Consider the following 22,233-nt stretch of genomic DNA (forward strand, 5'->3'; position numbering starts at 1 on the left):
ATTAAATAAGTTAACATATAGGAAACATCCCTGAAAGGTGCCTGGCACATCCTAAGTGCTGTATGAGCGAGTGTTGTTATTACTTATCATGGTGGAAAACCAACAGAAAATGCCTAATCGGAAAAGAAAGAACAAGTAGCCATTTAATTATTTCTAGTCTATGAGGTTGCACAGAGTTGGACACGACTGAAGAGACTTAGCAGCAGCAGCAGCAGCAGACATGGATGTAAATACCAAAGTAATTAGGTAAAAATGGTTGCCTTTGAGGAAAAGGGAAGAAAAGAAGAAATAAGAAATTGTTTATCCCTTCCAACAAAACAGTAGAAGTGGTCGATTCTGATGTGCATTATAACTGAGAAAAATTAAAATTAATAATAAAGAAAGATGAAAAGTAGAAGATGTCAAGCCATGGATAAGGAAAGTAGCCACTGTAGTTCTTGGATGGTGGAAAGTCAAATGGTTCTATAATGTTAGAAACAGAAGGTAGAGATCAAAATACCAAGTTCCAGCAACACATAGAAGGTGTCCACAGAAGGAAAGACTTGCTGATTTTTGCTTAATCCAAGACACAATATTATGTTTTTAATCAGAAAGAAACATAACAGTTGGGCTCAGTAATGTCCATACTGCTGCAGCACAGTGTCCACCATTATTTAATGTGTTTCTAGTCCTCCCCTCTTCTATTCATTTGTGGCACGCTAAATAATCTGTGGATACTCACAGGCATAATGTACCTTTTTGTTTTTCCAAATTAAACCACTGAATATGAGAACATCAAATAAAATTGCGGGTTTAAAGCAAACTTATTCTCTTAAAGTTCCCCTTTTGTCAATACTGCCATTCTCTTACAAATATATCTTCTAGGTGGATTGGTTCTTACCAGTTAAAACAATCAATTGCCTAAAAGCTTTTTGTAAAAAAAAAAAGAAAAAGAAACAAAAGCTAACCAGATCATTCAGAATATGAAATCACTTCATATAAAAATAATATTATAAGACAGTCTGACAAAAATATATAAAAATATGTCTCAGATTTTTAAAGAGAGAAATAAACTCATAACTTCAATTGAAAATGAAAAATAAAATATAAAATAAATGTGCAGAAATTTAAAAAATAGATCTATTTTTAAAAAGAAACCACTAGAAATCTTAAAAGTGAAAAATATAACCATCAACATAAAATATTCAACAAGTGGAATATGCGCAACACCTGACATGGTCAAAGATAAAGCCAGTGAACTGAAAAATAATCTTGAGGAATTAACTCAGAAGACAGTACAGAGAGGCAATAATGAGAACTCAAGAGACTTGGAAATAAAACCGAGAGAGTCAAAGAAACATGTTAACAAGAGTTCCAAAATACACAAAAGAATGAATGGCGTGATGAAGATGAAACATTTTTTAAAAGAGCACAGATACTTTGCGAAGATTAAAGAAATGTGTTCTCTGTGCATGTTGAATATCAAGCAGGACAATTTTCTAAAATAAATTTCACACAGTGAAACTTGAGAACATTAAGGATAAAGGGACAATAGTAGAAGAAAAGATAGAAGGAAAAAAAAGATACATTATCTACCAAGAAATTTCAACAGACTTCTTATCAGAATAGTAAATGCCAGGGTAATAAGGTAATAGTGTCAAAAGTGCCCAAAGACATGTCTGCATAAGTGAAGTTGCTCAGTCGTGCCCGACTCTTTGCGACCCCATGGATAGTAGCCTGCACCAAGCTCCTCCGTCCATGGGATTTTCAAGGCAAGAGTACTGGAGTGGGTTGCCATTTCCTTCTCCAGGGAATCTTCCCAACCCAGGGATCAAACCCAGGTCTCTCACATTGTAGACAGATGCTTGTCTGCATAGGTACTATTAATATCTCTTGAGGAGTAAACTGAGACACTACTAGCTTAAGCAATTTTCTCAAGATTCCACAGGTGGGATTTAAACCCAGAAGCCTTAACTCCAAAATTCTTAGTGATGGAACTGCCCTGCATTTATAGGAACATAATAATAGAACAATTATTAGTAGAATAATAGAACATAATAAAAGAACAATTTACCAAGTAACAACTAGACTAAATATTTAACAACAGGAAATGAGAAAATTATGGTATGGTCACATAACAGAGGCTTCCCTGGTGGCTCAGGTGGTAAAGCGTCTGCCTGCAATGCAGGAGACCCAGGTTCAATCCCTGGGTTGGGAAGGTCCCCTGGAGAAGGAAATGACGATCCACTCCAGTATTCTTGCCTGGAAAATCCCATGGATGGAGGAGCCTGGTAGGCTACAGTCCATGTGGTCGCAAAGAGTCAGACACGACTAAGCGACTTCACTTTCACTTTCACATAACAGATGACTGAACACCAATTAAAATGAATAAAATGTACCTATGCCCATGCACATGGATACATCTCTAAAATATAATGTACCCTCTGCCAGAAACATGCATCTAGACCTCTGAACCCTCCAGCTAAAGAAGCTTGAAAGACTGATAAGAATCATTCATGGTGAGGTTCAATACTTTTCTTCTGAAAAATTTCCTCCAGGGAAATTTACCTATGTTACATCTTTTCAACAATTTTGAGATTTGAAGGAGAGAAAGAAATAATAGAGTCTATTGTTTTGACAACAGAGAATGTTTAAGGCATCTTAAGTTTAATAGGGTAACAATCTAATCATACCTATAGAAGTGATGTGAACAAATGAAACACAGTTAATTCAAAATCCACATGATCCTTTTTATAACTGACCTCTTCTCAGTCTTGATTAGAACCACTTATATATAAATTGTGATTGATCCTCTTCTGTTGACTTATAATAGAGATGCAACAGATTATCTTATAGTTGTCAGGAACAAGGAAAAGTGGAATTTGAGAGTGAAGTTAAGATTATTCCTAAGGACTTAATGTGTGCTCAGTCGCTTGTGAAAGTGAAGTCACTCAGTCATGCCCAACTCTTTGTGACCCCATGGACTGTAGCCTACCAGGCTCCTCCCTCCATGGGATTCTCCAGGCAAGAGTACTGGAGTGGGGTGCCATTTTTGTCCAACTCTTTTTGGCCCCATGGACTGTAGCCCACCAGGCTCCTCCCTCCATGGGATTCTCCAGGCAAGAGTACTGGAGTGGGGTGCCATTTTTGTCCAACTCTTTTTGGCCCCATGGACTGTAGCCCACCAGGCTCCTCTGTCCATGGAATTCTCCAGGCAAGAATACTGGAGTGGGTTGCCATTTCCTCCTCCAGGGGATCTTCCCAACCCAGGGATCAAACCCGAGTCTCCTGCATCTCCTACACTGACAGGCAGGTTCTTCATTACTGTGCCACCTGGGAAGCCCTAAGGACTTGTATTAGGAAGCTAAAAATGCTTGACAGCAACCATCCATAAGATGATCTCACATTGAGAGACAGTCCTTAGAATCTCAAATATTTGTTTAAAATGAATAATTTTGGCATGATACCCCTAATTGGCCTGAGGACAGGCAACCAATGCAAATATGGTAGCTTTTCCCCAACTATTCAATTACTAGACAAATAAATACTAAACTTTTGAACTTAGAAAGGGAGTTTTACGTTTGGATGGCTGAGACTAGTTTATTAACAGCCTAACTGGTCTTCCTGTCTGGAATCTTGTTTCTCTCAAGTCTGTGCTAACATACAAGGGCTAAAATGGCACATGTATTTATGACATGTTCTCCTCACATCACACGCCCCAAATAATGTCCGTCTTCTCAGCTAGACTCAAAGTTTAGTCATGGCAGGGACTGATCTATTCATATTCAGAGATAGTGTTTAAGTTTGATTCAAAAAGTGTTTGCTTGTAAAGCAATTATCCTTCAATAAAAAAAAAATAAATTTTTAAAAAAAGCGTTTGCTAAGCAAAACTCAAAGAACTGGTGATAATGTAACACTAGGGGGCGCTAGTATGTGGTGTCGGGGTTTCTTTTTGAGCTGAATTTTTAGAATCCCTGAATATTTGAGAAAAGAAATTCAAGAACACAGGGCCTTTAGGCCACAGAAGCAAGCTTACTAATTGACGCACTCACTCGGGGACCTGGGAAGAGATATACCAGGTGTATGTACTACCCAAAGAGCCTCCTGTGAAGTCTTTCTGTTAATAAAAAGTCCCTCTATGAGAAATCCCTTTCTGCAAGATGTGAGAACCCAAGGTTGAATTTATGACATTTTATGGGGTCAGGAACTCTTTCCAATTTTAGAATCTTCCCTTTATAAAAAGATACGCCTAAATTGTTCCCTGGTGAAATTACAAGACAATTATGCACAGACCTAAAATAATCTGAGTATGAAAGTTTCTTACACTTTAACGTAAGAAAAGCTCATATAATTTTTTTTTAACTAAGGAACCTAAGCAGAAGTGATTTTAAAACATTTGTTGACATATGAAAGTTTTAAAATTTGACTTTGGTGCCAAGAAGACATCTAGCTACACCAATACCTAAATTCTCTAAATATTTCCCGGGGAAATGTAAAGTCCAGATAATTAATGAATTACTCTATTCATATGTACTCAGGGATTAAGTGTTATGTGGATCAACTTTTAAATCCCTTTCGGAAACAGAGGATTCTAAATGTTTTTTTTTTTAATTGTGGATGGGCCAAGTAACCAGGGAACAATTCAATTTAGCAAATATTTATCATATGCCCCCTATGAACCAGGCACAGGTTTAGTTATTAAGCAGCCTGTGTTAAAACAAAATGAATTATTTTTTAGCTACAAAAATACACATGGTGCGTCACTGGAAAATTAAGAAGGTGAGTAAAAGCACCCGTAATACAACCATCCAACAATAGCTGCTATAAATACTTTGATGTGCTTCAACCTAAATTTCTTCCCTGACATTCCTTTAAAATCTAAGTTTTTAAACTTCATTATAAACAATTTGCTTTTTCCATCAGCATTTTAACAACATTTTTCTCAGGTTACTAAAAAGCTTCCTAAACAAAATTTTAGTCTTGTGTAAAAATATACAAATTTTTAAGGCTTTGTTGATGCTGCTGCTAAGTCGCTTTAGTCGTGTCCGACTCTGTACGACCCCATAGACGGCCTCCCACCAGGCTCCCCCGTCCCTGGGATTCTCCAGAACACTGGAGTGGGTTGCCATTTCCTTCTCCAATGCATGAAAGTGAAAAGTGAAAGTAAAGTCGCTCAGTCATGTCGACTCTTAGTCTTAGCGACCCCATGGACTGCAGCCTACCAGGTTCCTCCATCCATGGGATTTTCCAGGCAAGAGTATGGAGTGGGGTGCCATTGCCTTCTCCTTACCAATTGTCAAATTAACCTACAGAAAAGTTGCATCAATCAACACAGCCACCAATAAAATAAAAAAAATTCATTTCCACATATCTTCATTAGTGGCTATTAAGATTGCTTTAAATTTTTGCCAGGGTACTTCCCTGGCAGTCCAGCAGTTAAGACCCCAAGCTTCCACAGCAGGGCGGATGCGTCACATCTCTGGTTGGGGAACTAAGACCCTGCATACTGCATGGTGCAACCAGGAAAAAAAAAAAAACTGTGTCTGTTTGCACATCACAGAACAGCATATCTGGAAAATGCTAGAAAATCAAAGATAAAGCAATCCAAACAATAAAAGAATTCCATAAGATAGCAGGATATAAAATTAACACGCAAAAATCAATAGCATTGACTTCAAGGTTCTTGTCTGACATGTAAAAAGCTTGGAACTCATCACTCTCAACTCCCTACCTCACAAAGAAAAAAAAAAAGCTGAACGCACTGCTTCTCAGACCCATCAAAGAATTAAGGTCACAGGGCAAGCTGACACCCTGAAAACTGGAGGGACAGACAGACAGACAGATGCAGAAAATCACAGCTACCAAAGAGCAGAGCTGAACCTGGAGTCTAGTTTTCCTTAATGAGGATGGGGTGAGGGGTGACTTGTGAATGTCACAACTCAGGGCTCCTAAAAGACTGAGACCTAACATAAGGCTCTGTATAAGGTTTCCTCTCTTGCCATACTTTACCACCACATCGCCAATTCTTCTAGAGAGCGAAACTGAAAGAGCTGCAAACTTCAGACGCTAGTTAAGCATCAGTCTCTAGGGACTTCTCTAGTGGTCCAGTGACTAAGACTCTGAGCTCTCAATGCAGGGGGCTGGGTTCAATCCCTGGTCAGGGAACTAGACCCCACAAGCCACAAGAAAGAGTTCACAGGCCAGTTCACAGCAAAGATCAAAGATCTGCATGCAGCAGCTAAGACCCAGCACAGCCAAATAAATTGTTTAAAATATATTTTAAAAAAGAACCAGTCTATGGAGAAACCTAAAGACAACTGGGGAGACAAAATCAAGGACATGAGAAGACATTTTAGTCTTGGAAACCATAGCTACAGCAAAGAGTAAACACAGCCAACTCCCAGAGAGATTGACATGACATCTCACTCAAAAGGCCTATTTACCTCAGTTTCTTTTACCTAATATTATATCATAATATATATTATTTGCTGTTCAGTCGCTCAGCAGTTGTCTCTTTGCAACTCCATGGACTGCAGCACACCAGGCTTCCCTGTCCTTCACCATCTCCTGCAGCTTGCTCAAACTCACATCCACTGAGTCAGTGATGCCATTCAACCATCTCATCCTCTGTCACCCTCTTCTCCTCCTGCCCTCAATCTTTCCCAGAATCAGGGTCTTTTCCAATCAGTCAGTTCTTCACATCAGGTGGCCAAACTATTGGAGTTTCAGCTTCAGCATCAGTCCTTCCAATGAATATTCAGGACTGATTTCCTTTAGGATTGACTGGTTTAATCTTCTTGTAGTCCAAGGGACTCTCAAGAGCCTTCTCAAATACCACAGTTCAAAAGCATCAATTCTTTGGCGCTCAGCCTTCTTTATGATCCACCTCTCACATCCATACATGACTACTGGAAAAACCATAGCTTTGACTAGACAGACCTTTGTCGGCAAAGTAATATCTCTGCTGTTTAATATGCTGTCTAGGTTGGTCATAGCTTTTCTTCTAAGGAGCAAGCAACTTTTAATTTCATGGCTGAATATGAGATAAAGCAAATGAGTAAAAATGTTGATGCTGTTGAGATTCAGTTCTCACTACAGAAGAAGGTCATACAATATGGAATATGGGAAGCTCAGAAAGAACTCTGTGGAGACTGGAGACAGTGACGTAAACTCCTTTTTTTAAATGTACATATATGTAGATGATAATGTGCATATGTATCTGGTAAGTGTTCACATGTTTGTGTGTTTGTGTATATGTGTGTAGATATATGTCTCTATTTCTCAGGACTATCTGCTGAAACAGCTAAGAAGCAAGGTGAAAGTGAAAGTCGCTCAGTCATGTCCAACTCTTTGCAACCCCATGGACTATACACTGCATGGAATTCTCCAGGCCAGAATACTAGAGTGGGTAGCCGTTCCTTTCTCTGAGGGATCTTCCCAACCCAGGGATCGAACCAGGTGCCCTGCATTGCAGGCGGATTCTTTTCCAGCTGAGCCACAAGGGAAGCCCAATAAGCAAGGTACCCCAGTAGTAATGAGCACCCAGACCCCAGAGCTTGATCTCTACCTCCATGCCCCAGCAAAAAGAACAACAGGATCTCGGAAAATGGCTAATTCCAGGGCTGACAGAATGGATATCAGATGAGCCTGGAGTGTCACGTAATGCCAGAATGTAAGGAAATCCTTTGTAAAATATAGTAGACACATGTCATGAAAATCAGGTTGAAAGGGCTCCTACTGGCCACATCTGGCATAAAATTTGAGCCCCCAAATAGTATAGTAACAAATTAGAAAGTGAAAGTGAAATCGCTCAGTCGTGCCTGACCCTTTGCAACCCCATGGACAGTAGCCTGCACCAAGCTCCTCTGTCCATTGGATTTTCAAGGCAAGAGTACTGGAGTGGGTTGCCATTTCCTTCTCCAGGGAATCTTCCCAACCCAGGGATCGAACCCAGGTCTCTCGCATTGTAGACAGATGCTTTACGGTCTGAGCCACCAGGGAACTGCGAATTAGAAATCACTCCAAAGTAGGATTCATGAGTTTATAACAATGATAAATAGATAAATGAATGGTGAAAAAAAGAAAGAGTGCTGAGGGCCAACTGGTAGATGTGGAGGGGATTCCACAGCTGGAAATCTGTCATTCTGCAACCAGGGTAGAAACTGGATCGGTCAAGAATCACCAGTGGATGAATGAGTAAACGAATGTAATGGACACAGACAATGGAATCTTAGAGAGGAAAGAGAGTCTGACACCAGATCCAACATGAATGAATCTTGAAGACATTATGCTAAGCAAAATAAGCCAATCACTATAAGACAAACGATTCTAGTTATACGAGGTTTCTAAAGTAGTCAATTCACAGAGACAGGAAGTAGAATGGTGGTTGCCAGGGCCTGGAAGGATGGGGTCATCATTTAATGGGTACGGTTTCAGTTGTGCAAGATGAAAGGAGATCTGTGGGTGGATGGTGAGGATGGCTGCAGAGCAGTTTGAATGTACTTAACGCCACGGAACTGTGCACTTAAAAATGGATACAATGTAAATTTCATGATATGTATTATCACAATTAGAATATATAAGTTTTCAAAAATAACCATCACTAGATGCCAACATCAGAGGGAAATTTTGATGAGGAGCAGGATTTTTCATTTTTTGAAAATGGCTCCCCACAGATTATTAGTTGTAATGACTAAATCTGGCACCAACTTGATGATTAAAATTAACTTTACCAATGAGAGACAACTGGATATCATGTGTCTACAGGTATGATGCCCTTAGAAGGACACAAGAAACATCAGACAAACACAAAATGGAAAATGTTCTATCAGGAAAATGGGAGGGGAGGAGAGACTGAATTCTCTAAAACTGTTAATGTTATAAAAGACAAATAAAGACTATGGAAATGTTCCAGGCTAAGAGAGGCTAAAGATACAAGTAAAACCCAACAAACTGGAATACTAGCTCAGCTGATGAAACTGGAATTATATCAGCAAAGAGGTATCAAGTTGATAACTGTACTATGTGTCTCTGTAAGAACATATTCCTGCTCTTAAGAGACACAGACTTAAGTAGTTAAGGGCCATGACATATAGAGCTGACCTGCAAACGACTCAAAAGAAAAAAACTGGATATGCTTGTGTGGATACCCTCTGCACCTGGCACCTAATAGGACTTTCGATCAATGTTTGCCGAATGAAGGAAGAAACTGGTTGGAAACTGTTTTTTGGTTTTTTTTTTTACTTAAGTTACTTGTAAATAGAAACATTGACTTATTTGTCTTTCACTTTGAACTAAAATTTCCTTTTTACTAGGAAGTAAACTTGGGCTTCCCTAGTGGCTCAGACGGTAAAGAATCCGCCTGAAATGCAGGAGACCTGGGTTCAAGCCCTGGGTTGGAATCAAGTAACTGGTTATCTTAGTCAGCATGGCCTACTGTAATAAATACCATAGCCTAGGTGACTTAAGTGAAAGACATTTATTTCTCCCAGTTTCAGAGGCTGGGAAGTCCAAGATCAAGGCACCAGGAGATCTGGCTCCTGGCGAGGGCCCTCCTGGCGATGGCCAGCTTTTTGCTGTGTCCTCACTTGGCAGAGAGAGCATGCTGGTCTCTTTTTTTTTTTTTTTTTTTAATTTTATTTTATTTTTAAACTTAACATAACTGTATTAGATTTGCCAAATATCAAAATGAATCCGCCACAGGTATACATGTGTTCCCCATCCTGAACCCTCCTCCCTCCTCCCTCCCCATTCCATCCCTCTGGGTCGTCCCAGTGCACCAGCCCCAAGCATCCAGTATCGTGCATTGAACCTGGACTGGCAACTCGTTTCATACATGATATTTTACATGTTTCAATGCCATTCTCCCAAATCTTCCCACCCTCTCCCTCTCCCACAGAGTCCATAAGACTGTTCTATACATCAGTGTCTCTTTTGCTGTCTCGTACACAGGGTTATCGTTACCATCTTTCTAAATTCCATATATATGCGTTAGTATACTGTATTGGTGTTTTTCTTTCTGGCTTACTTCACTCTGGATAATAGGCTCCAGTTTCATCCACCTCATTAGAACTGATTCAAATGTATTCTTTTTAATGGCTGAGTAATACTCCATTGTGTATATGTACCACAGCTTTCTTATCCATTCATCTGCTGATGGACATCTAGGTTGCTTCCATGTCCTGGCTATTATAAACAGTGCTGCGATGAACATTGGGGTACTCGTGTCTCTTTCCCTTCTGGTTTTCTCAGTGTGTATGCCCAGCAGTGGGATTGCTGGATCATAAGGCATGTCTATTTCCAGTTTTTTAAGGAATCTCCACACTGTTCTCCATAGTGGCTGTATTAGTTTGCATTCCCACCAACAGTGTAAGAGGGTTCCCTTTTCTCCACACCCTCTCCAGCATTTATTACTTGTAGACTTTTGGATCGCAGCCATTCTGACTGGTGTGAAATGGTATCTCATAGTGGTTTTGATTTGCATTTCTCTGATAATGAGTGATGTTGAGCATCTTTTCATGTGTTTGTTAGCCATCTGTATGTCTTCTTTGGAGAAATGTCTATTTAGTTCTTTGGCCCATTTTTTGATTGGGTCATTTATTTTTCTGGAGTTGAGCTGGAGGAGTTGCTTGTATATTCTCGAGATTAGTTGTTTGTCAGTTGCTTCATTTGCTATTATCTTCTCCCATTCTGAAGGCTGTCTTTTCACCTTGCTAATAGTTTCCTTTGATGTGCAGAAGCTTTTAAGGTTAATTAGGTCCCATTTGTTTATTTTTGCTTTTATTTCCAATATTCTGGGAGGTGGGTCATAGAGGATCCTGCTGTGATGTATGTCAGAGAGTGTTTTGCCTATGTTCTCCTCTAGGAGTTTTATAGTTTCTGGTCTTACATTTAGATCTTTAATCCATTTTGAGTTTATTTTTGTGTATGGTGTTAGAAAGTGTTCTAGTTTCATTCTTTTACAAGTGGTTGACCAGAGTTCCCAGCACCACTTGTTAAAGAGATTGTCTTTAATCCATTGTATATTCTTGCCTCCTTTGTCGAAGATAAGGTGTCCATATGTGCGTGGATTTATCTCTGGGCTTTCTATTTTGTTCCATTGATCTATATTTCTGTCTTTGTGCCAGTACCATACTGTCTTGATAACTGTGGCTTTGTAGTAGAGCCTGAAGTCAGGTAGGTTGATTCCTCCAGTTCCATTCTTCTTTCTCAAGATCGCTTTGGCTATTCGAGGTTTTTTGTTTTTCCATACAAATTGTGAAATTATTTGTTCTAGCTCTGTGAAGAATGCTGTTGGTAGCTTGATAGGGATTGCATTGAATCTATAGATTGCTTTGGGTAATATACTCATTTTCACTTGGCAGAGAGAGCATGCTGGTCTCTTATCTTCCCACAAGGACACTAGTTCCAATGTTGGGGGGTCTACCCTCATGACCTCATCTCAACCTAATCACCCTCACTGCACCACAAACACAATAATCAGTGCTGTGATGGTTTCCCCCAATTTCGCTTCCTAGTTCACTTCCTGTGCTTAGTCGCTCAGTTGTGTCGGGCTCTTTGCGACCCCTCTGTCCATGGGGATTCTCCAGGATTCTCCAGAATACTGGAGGGGTCGCCATGCCCTCCTCCAGCGGGTCTTCCCAACCCAGGTAACTTAAGTAAAAAAAAAAAAACAAAAAAAAAAACAAGTTTCCAACTATTGCCTTTAGTGGAGTTTACTATTAGCCTTGGGTTCTTTGCATGTATGTTATCCACCAAGATATAACTCATTTGTCCAAAATTTTTTCATTCTTCCATGTTCCCTTCACAGAGGAAACCAGTTCGCAGTAAGTGAGAATTGAGCCAATTCACAAAAAGAAATGCAGTTAGGGCTTCCCTGGTGGCTCAGTGGTGAAGAGTCCATGGGTTATATCCCTGGCCCGGGGAACACCCCACACGGCGAGGAGCAACTAACCCCTTGGGCCATGACTACTGAGCGAGCCTGTGCTCTAGAGCCCTGGGGGCCGCAACTGCTGAGCCCACACAGCCTAGACACAGGTGCCCTGCAACAGAAGAAGCCACTACAACGAGACGCTTGTGTGTCGTCAGGTAGAGAGTGGCCCCTGCTCACTGAAACTAGAGAAAGGCCCATACAGCAACGAAAACCCGGTACAGCCAAAAATAAATAAATAAAGTGATTTAAAAAAAATAAACGAAGTGAAGTCAGATGGAGCAGCTGACAGCCCTGATAACTAGCCCGAGGCTTTGGATCTAGCTGTGCCTGAGGTGTCCTCCATATTCCAGGTTCCCTAGCTATTTCCTGAGATTCTCTCTCTGTCCTCTTCCTGTTCCTTCCTCTTTCTGAGCCTTCACACAATTTTGTCACTTGCAGCTGACAGGATCTTGACATAGAGGTTATCATCATGAGGGGCACCACGAGTGACAAGAAAATGAAAACGTCTACAAAAAGTCAGAGTTGTGGGAGTTCTTCATTGGGGAAGATCTGAGGAAAATGGCATCTGAGCACATTCCTAATGTGTTAAATCTTTGGTCAGTGGAAATAGCCAAGAGAATGTTCCAGGTAGAAGGAATGGAGGAGAAACAGTAAAAAAAAAAAAAAAAAAAAAAAAAAAATTGTCCAAGCCAACAAGAGCGTATTCACAGCAGAGCAGTATGGGAGCCAAGACTAAGAAGGTGAGTTTGAGCTGCTCCGTGAAGGACCCTGCACTCGGACAGAATATTCCAGGTCATACTGTCTGGCTGGAAAGGAAAATGTTGTCCTGTAGCTCAAGAGAATAGCTGGGGCTGCAGACTTGGGTTGGGAGTTGTCTGCAGGAAAAAAACTATAGCTCAAAGCCTGAAGTGTTGGAACTGCTCACGCTCACAGTAGCAAGTGGATCTGGAGAGTCTGTTCAGGTTACATTGTGCTAAAGGCTGGTGACAGCATAGCTTCATTTACTCCTTAGACAAACCCTGTAAGGCAGCCACTATGTTCTTACCTCATTTGGGAGCTGAAGTTTGAAATAAGCTTACAGAGTTAGCCCGTTCAAAGCAGTCCGTGCAAAGATCCAAAGCAGTTAGCGCTGCAGCACTTGGATCTGACCACTTCCAATTTGCCTTGATTCATGGACCTAACATTCCAGGTTCCTATGCAATATTGCTCTTTACAGCATTGGACTTTACTTCCACCACCAGTCACATCCACAACTGTGTGTTGTTTTTGCTTTGGTTCCATCTGTCCATTCTTTCTGGAGTTATTTCTCCACTGATCTCCAGTAGCATATTGGGCACCAACCAACCTGGGGAGTTCATCTTTCAGTGTCCTACCTTTTTGCCTTTTCATACTGTTCATGGGGTTCTCAAGGCAAGAATACTGAAGTGGTTTGCCATTCCCTTCTCCAGTGGACCATGAGCCTCTATACAGTCAGCAAAAACAAGACTGGGAGCTGACTGTGGCTCAGATCACGAACTCCTCATTGCCAAATTCAAACTTAAATTGAAGAAAGTAGGGAGAACCACTAGACCATTCAGGTATGACCTAAATCAAATTCCTTGGAAGTGGAAGTGGAAGTGACAAAATAGATTCAAGGGGTTAGATCTGATAGACAGAGTGCCTGAAGAACTATGGATGGAGGTTTGTGACATTGTACAGGAGGCAGTCAAGACTATCTCCAAGAAAAAGAAATGCAAAAAGGCAAAATGGTTGTCTGAGGAGGTCTTACAAACAGCTGAGAAAAGAAGAGAGCAAAGGAGAAAAGGAAAGATACACAACCATTTGAATGCAGAGTCCCAAAGAATAGCAAGGAGAGATAAGAAAGCCTTCCTCAGTGATCAGTGCAAAGAAATACAGGGAAACAGTAGAATGGGAAAGACTAGAGATCTCTTCAAGAAAATTAGAGATACCAAGGGACTATGTCATGCAAAGATGGGTTCAATAAAGGACAGAAATAGTATGGACCTAACAGAAGCAGAAGATATTAAGAAGTGGTGGCAAGAATACACAGAAGAACTATACAAAAAAGATTTTCATGATCCAGATAACCACAATGGTATGATCATTCACCAAGAGTCAGACATCCTGGAGTATGAAGTCAAGTGGGCCTTAGGAGGCATCACCACAAACAAAGCTAGTGGAGGTGATGGAATTCCAGTTGAGCTATTTCAAATCCTAAAAGATGATGCTGTGAAAGTGCTGCACTCAAATTTGGAAAACTCAGCAGTGGCCACAGGACTGGAAAAGGTCAGTTTTCATTCCAATCCCACACAAAGGCAATGTCAAAGAATGTTCAAACTACCACACAATTGCACTCATCTCACAGACTAGCAAGGTATTGCTCAAAATTCTCCAAGCCAGGCTTCAACAGTATGTGAACTATGAACTTCCAGATGTTCAAGCTGGATTTAGAAAAGGCAAAGGAACCAGAGATCAAATTGCCAATATCTGTCAGATCATCAAAAAAGCAAGAAAGTTCCAGAAAAACATCTACTTCTGCTTTATTGACAACGTCAAAGCCTTTGACTGTGTGGATCACAACAAACTGTGGAAAATTCTGCAAGAGATGGAAATATCATACCATCTGACCTGCCTCCTGAGAAATCTGTATGCAGGCCAAGAAGCAACAGTTAGAACTGGACATGGAACATGGACGTGGACTGGTTCCAAATAGGGAAAGGAGTATGTCAAGGCTGTCTACTGTCACCCTCTTATTTAACTTATATGCAGAGTACATCATGAGAAATGCTGGGCTGGATGAAGCACAAGCTGGAATCAAGATTTCCGGGACAAATATCAGTAACCTCAGATATACAGATGACACCACCCTTATGGCAGAAATCAAAGAAGAACTAAGAGCCTCTTGATGAAAGTGAAAGAGGAAAGTGAAAAAGTTGGCTTAAAATTCAACATTCCAAAAACTAAGATCATGGCATCTGGTCCCATCACTTCATGACAAATAGATGGGGAAACGATGAAAACAGTGACAGACTTTATTTTGGGGGGCTCCAAAATCACTGCAGATGGTGACTGCAGCCATGAAATTAAAGGATGCCTGCTCCTTGGAAGAAAAGCTATGCCCAACATAGACAGCATATTAAACAGCAGACATTACTTTGCCAACAAAGGTCTGTCTAGTCAAAGCTATGGTTTTTCCAGTAGTCATGTATGGGTGTGAGAGTTCGACTATAAAGAAAGCTGAAGGCCAAAGAATTGGTGCTTTTGAACTGTGGTGTTAGAGAAGACTCTTGAGAGTCCCTTGGACTGCAAGGAGATCCAACGAGTCAATCCTAAAGGAAATCAGTCCTGAATATTCATTGGAAGGACTGATGCTGAAGCTGAAACTCCAATACTTGGGCCACCTGATGCGAAGAACTGACTCATTTGAAAAGACCCTGATGCTGGGAAAGATTGAAGGCAGGAGGAAAAGGGGACGACAGAGGATGAGATGGTTGGATGGCATCACCTACTGGATGGACATGAGTTTGAGTAAGCTCCGGGAGTTGATGAAGAACAGGGAAGCCTGGCATGCTACAGTCTGTGGGGTTGCAAAGAGTAGGACACGACTGAGCAACTGAACTGAACTTGGATCTGATCTCGTCCCTGGGGACAAGCTCTTAACTGTCATGCACACTGTGCTCCCCAGTGGGAGAACACAAGCACAGGAAGAGGGCAGAGAAAGAATCTCAGGAAATAACTAGCAGAAGCAAGATTCTGGCCACCGCCAGGTGAGCTGGGAACCTGGACCCTCAGCTGCTACCTGAAGGTAGAAGAACCAGGCAAGGATTTCTGGATTTATCTCCATTTGCTGGGGTATGTGGCTATCACTTCTGTTCTTCTCTACCAATAACTACCGAGCCTAAAAACTCGCCCACCTGCTTCAGATGCCCTTCTCACAATATCTCTATCTATCTTTTTAAACCAAATATTCCCCCATAGCTCAGTTGGTAAAGAATCTGCCTGCAATGCAGGAGACCTGGGTTCAATCCCTGGGTCGGGAAGATCCTCTGGAGAAGAAAATGGTGACCTGCTCCAGTATTCTTGCCTAGGAAATCCCATGGACAGAGGGGCCTGGCGGGTTACAGTCCTAGGGGTTGCCAAGAGTCAGACACGACTTAGCAACTAAACCAGTGAAGATGTCAGAGTTTCAGTACAGGTACCTGAATGACTGCAGGAAACAAACCCTTCTTTCTGTTACAGGCCAAGATTTGAGAGGTTATTTGTTAGAGTAACTAACATTACCTTAGTTGGCATTTGAGGAGATTCAGTGAAAGCATTAAACCAACTAACTCTTGAAATTTAAAAATAAAATTCTTCCCACACTTAAAATTTCAATAGGCAAATTGAAGGACAGAATTGCCATTCATGAGATTAAAAAATCATGGTGTTAAACACCACGTGGAAGAAATCATTTCAAAAACTAGAACAAACATGCAAAGGGAAGGAATATGCAAAAGAAAACAAAAGTTATTTGGAACATAGGTCCTCAAGATTCAATATACAAGTAACATGAACACTAGAACAACAACAAAAATGTAACGGGGGGTAAAGTAATGACTGGAGAAATGTTTGGTATTGGCAGAGTTATTTATGCAGGTTTAAGAAAGAGCACATACCTAGGCATATCCTTGGAAAATTTTAAATGCCAAAGTTAAAGATAAATTTTGCATGTTTCTAGGCCAAAAGAACAAGTTATCTACAGAAGAAGAAAAAAATCAACCAGCACTGGTTGGTTCAATGCAGCTGCAGAAGTCAGTGGAATGGAGGATTAATGTGGACAAATTGCTAAGCGAAAAAGACTAGGATGTATCATATGCCAAGATATTATCTACTTGCTAGGCTGAAAGAAAGATGTTTTCTGCAATGCAAGGATTCTGATACCATCCTTCACATGACCTGAGGAAAAGGTTCCAGAAAGCACTCTGTCAAGAAGAGGGAGGAGGAAGAATGCGGATGAGGAGATGAAAAAAAAAAAACAAAAACTGATAGAGGAAGGAAACAGGAAAGGAGTCGATGGTAGGCAAAGAACTTTGCAATATAGGTTGTTAATCTAACTGGATAATAATTGACTGGGAAGGTGTACTATGAACACTAAGGAACCTTGAAATATGAGACATACTGCAAAGGAAGCCTAATAGTAGTCTGGGGCAAAAAGTAATGTTCATCTCAGCAATATCCAGGAATTGGGAACTGGCGGGAGGCACATGTGAAAAAGTAGTAACACTAAAATTGTCTTCTAGTGGAGGCTAAAGAGAGCACGGGGGAAGGAAACTTAGTGAAGTAATATCGTCTTGGGTAAGACTTCAGCAGTAAGGACAATGATTAGGAATAGGAATGCTGAATGGGAAAGCACAATAAAAATTCCAAATTAACATGAGGGAGAGAAGAGAATAAAGACTAACTAGATCAATCAGCAAAAATAAAAAGCAAATAACAAAATAAAATATGGAAGTAAACAAATAAAGAGGGTAAGGTAAAAGATGGGCTTCCCTGGTGGCTCAGTCGGTAAAGAATCTGCCCGCAATGTGGAAGATGCAGGCTCAATCCCTGGGTTGGGAGCATCCCCTGGAGGAGGGAACTCACTCCATCCAGTATTCTTGCCTGGAGAATCCCCACAGACAAAGAAGCCTGGTGGGCTACAGTCCACGGGGGTCACAAAAAGTTGGACACGACTGAGCAACTAAAGCATAAGGTAAAAGATGAGGATGCTCACCTGGGGAAAGACAGAAAGAAAAGCTTAGCTATATGTTGCTTATGGGCTTCCCAGGTGGTCCATAGTAAAAAAAAAAAATACACCTGCCAAGGAGGAGACACGGGTTCAATCCCTGAGGTGGGAAGATCCCCTGGAGAAGAAGAAAAGATCCTGTATTCTTGACTGGGAAATCCCATGGACAGAGAAGCCTGATGGGCTGCAGTCCGTGGGGTCGCAAATAGTGAGACACAACCTAGCAACTGAACAACAGCAACTCACTTTCAAACATCATTGTCTTGAGTCCCAGATATTGTTATATTTTGTTTCAATCACCAAATATAATTCATAAAACTCATAAGAAGAATAGTCTGCTGCCTGTACCCATCTTTCTGTTGCTCTTCCTTCCCAACATTCCAAGATTCCTTCTTTTATCCTTTCATCTCTGGTTTAACTTGGTTTCCTTTAGCAATTCTTTTAGGGAAGGCCTGCTAGCAGCAAGTTTTTTCAGTCTTCCTTCATTTGCAGAGGTCTTTTATTTCCACTTCACTTCTGAAGGATGGTTTCACCAGATACAGTATTTATAATTAACAGTCTTCTGCTTCCATTATATTTAAAATGTGCCACTTCCTTCTGGCCTCCAGGGTTTCAGATAAAAACTCTGTTGTCTTTCAAACTGGTGTTTTCCTACAGATGATGTGTCTTTTCTCTTGGCTGTTTTCAATGTATTTCTTTATCATAGTTTTCAGAAGTTTGATTATATGTCTTGGCATGGACTTCTTTAGGTTTATCCTACTAGGGATTTCCTCATCTTCTTAAATTTGTAGGCTTATGTCTTTTACCAAATCAAATTTTTAGCCATTATTTCTTCAAACACTTTTCCAGCCCCTCTTATACATCTTTCCTTCTAGGATTCCCATGATACAAATGTTGGATCTTTTATTACTATTCCACACATCCTTGAGGTCTGCTCTTTTTTTTTTTTCAGTCTATTTTCTGTTTCTCAGACTGTGCAGATTCTGTCGATCTGTCCTCAAGTTCATTGAGTCTATCCTCTGTCATTTCTACTCTACTATTGAGCTAAGGTAGCAAGAGTTCTACTGTGATTACTTCGCTTTTCAGTTCTATTATTTCCATTTGGTTCTTTTATGTTAATTACTTCTTTGCTAAGATTTTTTTTCATTCATTTCCATAGAACTTATAATTACTTTTTGAATATTTTTATGATGACTCTTTCAAAATACTTGCCAGATAATTCCAATATCTGATTCATTGTGGTGTTGGTACCAGCTGATGGTCTTTTATCATTCAAGCTGTGATTTTCCTGGCTGTTGGTGATAGGTGATTTTGTTTACTTATATCCTTGACATTTGATGATTATGTTAGAAGGCTCTGGGTGCTATTTAAATCTCTTATTTCAGCAAGCAGTCACCTGGTTTAGATTTGGCACACAGATTCTTGTCTAGTTTGGGGGCCCCTGGTTCTAAAGACAGATAAACCTTTAGAGCACTTGTGGTGTTATCCTGGTCTGCTTGGTTCACCTGGTGCCCCTGGAGCTTCTGCTCATCTCTGCATGCATTGCTTAATGGGGCGGAAGGAGCTTCTGGAGGCCAGGCCACCTATACCTCTCAGGGACCAGGGGGTGGGACATGGGCATCTCAGGCCCATAGAAACAATAAGGCTTCCAAGTTGCCCACTTGTGGTAGGATCCCCTTGGTCAGTGCCATCCTGCTTCTTGGTGTCTCTCAGTGGTAGAGGGGCCCTCTGTCCAGGCAGAGAAGAGAATGTCCCTTGGTCACTTTTTGTCAGTGAATTTCTGGATTTATCTATCTCACTTGCCTGTGCTGCTGGGTCCACCCGGTATTGTCCGTGGGTCATCTGTCTGATCCAGGAACCTACCTCAGCTGTCTTCTGTTGCTAGACTGGTGGTCAGGAAGCATCAGCCTTGAGTCCTATTTCTCTGTTGGTTGAGTGGCTGTCAGATACCCATGTTACCATGTTGTTCCTCCTGTCCTGGGGTGCCCAACCTGTTCACCTGCTTCTTTCCACCTTTCAGAGCTGCACTTTGCATCTCTTCTGTTGTTTCCAGAATTTACTGTCGTACTGGGAGTCAAGGAACAGAGAGAAGTGAGTCTACGCCTTCTAGTCTTCACCCCAAGTCTGATCTCCTCCAAGAGCCTTTTATTAACTAAACCCAACTGCCAATGGGAGAGTAAAAGAGCGTGTCAGTCCAATACATAAAGACAGCCTTGGCAGTCCAGTGGCTAAGACTCTGAGCTTCCAGTGCAGGAAGCGTGGGTGCGGTCACTGGTCAGGGAACTAGGATCCCACATGCTACCTGGCCACAGCCAAAAAAATAAAAAGTCAACTTCCCAGAGCACAGAGCAGAATGAAGAATGGTGAAGTGTGGGCTCGGATAGACAAGCAGAGAAGATCCAGTGCAACTACAATGTTTTGGCGAAGATAAAATCAAAACATTTAAAATATGCAAAGAGTATTTACCTATCCCATAAGTGTTAGTGTTAATCGCTCAGTCATGTCTGACTCTTTGTGGCCCCAGGGACTGTCACCCACCAGGCTTCTCTGTCCATGGGATTCTCCAGGCAAGAATACTGGAGTGGGTTGCCATTTCCTCCTCCAAGGGATCTTCCACATTGAGAGCAGATTCTTTACCATCTGAGTCACTGGGGAAGCCCTACCCTATCCCATACTCTCTTTAAAAGAATATTATCTGAAGAAGGAAAGTAACTTCAGAAGGAAGGATGGAAATGCAAGAAATGAGACAGGAAATGAATAAAATACGTTGGTATAGTCAATTAAACATTTGTTAACCACCCAGAGACCTAACTCTAGGATTTTAGAAAGATGATACAAAGTCCTTAGATAAAACAAGGAATACAAAAAAATAAAAAATAAGGAATACAAGGGATGGTTCCCTGGGTAATTAAACGGCAATGTTGTCCCAGTCTTGTTCTGAGGTAGACAGCAGTCTCAGATAACTTTAGACACTGTTGGAAATTTTGAGGAAGAATCTCTGATGGTCCAGTGGTTAAGAATCCACCTTCCAATTCAGGAGGTTCAATTCCTGGTTGGGGAACTAAGTAAGATTCCATATGCCTTGAGGCAGCTAAGCCCAAGAGATGCAATGAAAGATCCCATGTACCTCAACAAAAACCTAATACAGCCAAATAAATAAGCTAATTAAATAAAAACAATCCTTGCTCATTAAAAAAAGAAAACTTCTGATCATAATGGATATTAAAAAACTTAAGGCAACTACTAAAAGAGCAGCTATTTAACATATAGTTTCAGTCACATGCGCAAGGGAAATGGGAATTACAGGAATTTTTATCAGTTTTAAAGAAGGCAAGTGAAAAGGAAAGGGAAGAGAAACACAGCCAAAAGAGATGGCAAAGGTACAGAAAACAACAAAATTCTGTAAAGCAATTATCCTTCAATTGAAAAATAAATTAAAAAATGTTTAAAGCTTAAGAAATTATAAAAAAAAAAGTTTAAAGCTCCATCAAGTAGATGGTGGAGAAGGCAATGGCACCCCACTCCAGTACTCTTGCATGGAAAATCCCATGGACAGAGGAGCCTGGTAGGCTGCAGTTCATGGGGTCGCTAAGAGTCGGACACGACTGAGAGACTTCACTTTCACTTTTCACTTTGATGCATTGGAGAAGGAAATGGCAACCCACTCCAGTGTTCTTGCCTGGAGAATCCCAGGGATGGGGGAGCCTGTTGGGCTGCTGTCTATGGGGTCACACAGAGTTGGACACAACTGAAGTGACTTAGCAGCAGCAGCAGCAAGTAGATGGATGAGAAAATTAAAAAAAAAAAGGTGGTAAAGGTAAAACACCTGTTATTTGCTGTAGTGACTATTCTAATGGACCAATCATTCAATTCCACAAAATACAATGAACTGAAGGCATATCACGTATCAGTTCAGTTCAGTCGCTCAGCCGTGTCTGACTCTTTGCGACCCCATGAATCACAGCATGCCAGGCCTCCCTGTCCATCACCAACTCCCGGAGTTCACTCAAACTCACGTCCATCGAGTCGGTGATGCCATCCAGCCATCTCATCCTCTGTCATCCCCTTCTCCTCCTGCCCCCAATCCCTCCCAGCATCAGAGTCTTTTCCAATGAGTCAACTCTTCGCATGAGGTGGCCAAAGTACTGGAGTTTCAGCTTTAGCATCATTCCTTCCAAGGAACACCCAGGGCTGGTCTCCTTTAGAATGGACTGGCTGGATCTCCTTGCAGCCCAAGGGACTCTCAAGAGTCTTCTCCAACACCACAGTTCAAAAGCATCAATTCTTCGGTCCTCAGCTTTCTTCACAGTCCAACTCTCACATCCATACATGACCACTGGAAAAACCATAGCCTTGACTAAAGGCTCCTATAGCCTGCTTTTTATTCAAATACATTTAAAGAGTTAGGCAGCTTTGGTTTCTCATGAAAATTGATAATTAACCAGCTTTGTGGAGGATACTGATGGGGGTAGGGGTGGTTAAAAATCAATCCCTGGAAAAGCTGTGCCCCCCGCCCCCCCTCCCCCCACCCCCTCCTCTCCCCCTCCCCCCCCCCCCC

The 22,233-nt window shown here is 41.2% G+C and overlaps 1 non-coding gene across 1 annotated transcript; it reads left to right on the forward strand.

Moving 5' to 3' along the window:
• The first annotated feature begins 2,125 nt into the window (after positions 1-2,125).
• Positions 2,126-2,197, forward strand: TRNAC-GCA. The gene has a single exon. It is a non-coding gene; the product is annotated as a tRNA-Cys (tRNA).
• Positions 2,198-22,233: the final 20,036 nt, after the last annotated feature.

This window comes from Bubalus bubalis, chromosome 13 (assembly GCF_019923935.1).
Source record: "Bubalus bubalis isolate 160015118507 breed Murrah chromosome 13, NDDB_SH_1, whole genome shotgun sequence".
Taxonomy (NCBI): Eukaryota; Metazoa; Chordata; class Mammalia; order Artiodactyla; family Bovidae; genus Bubalus; species Bubalus bubalis.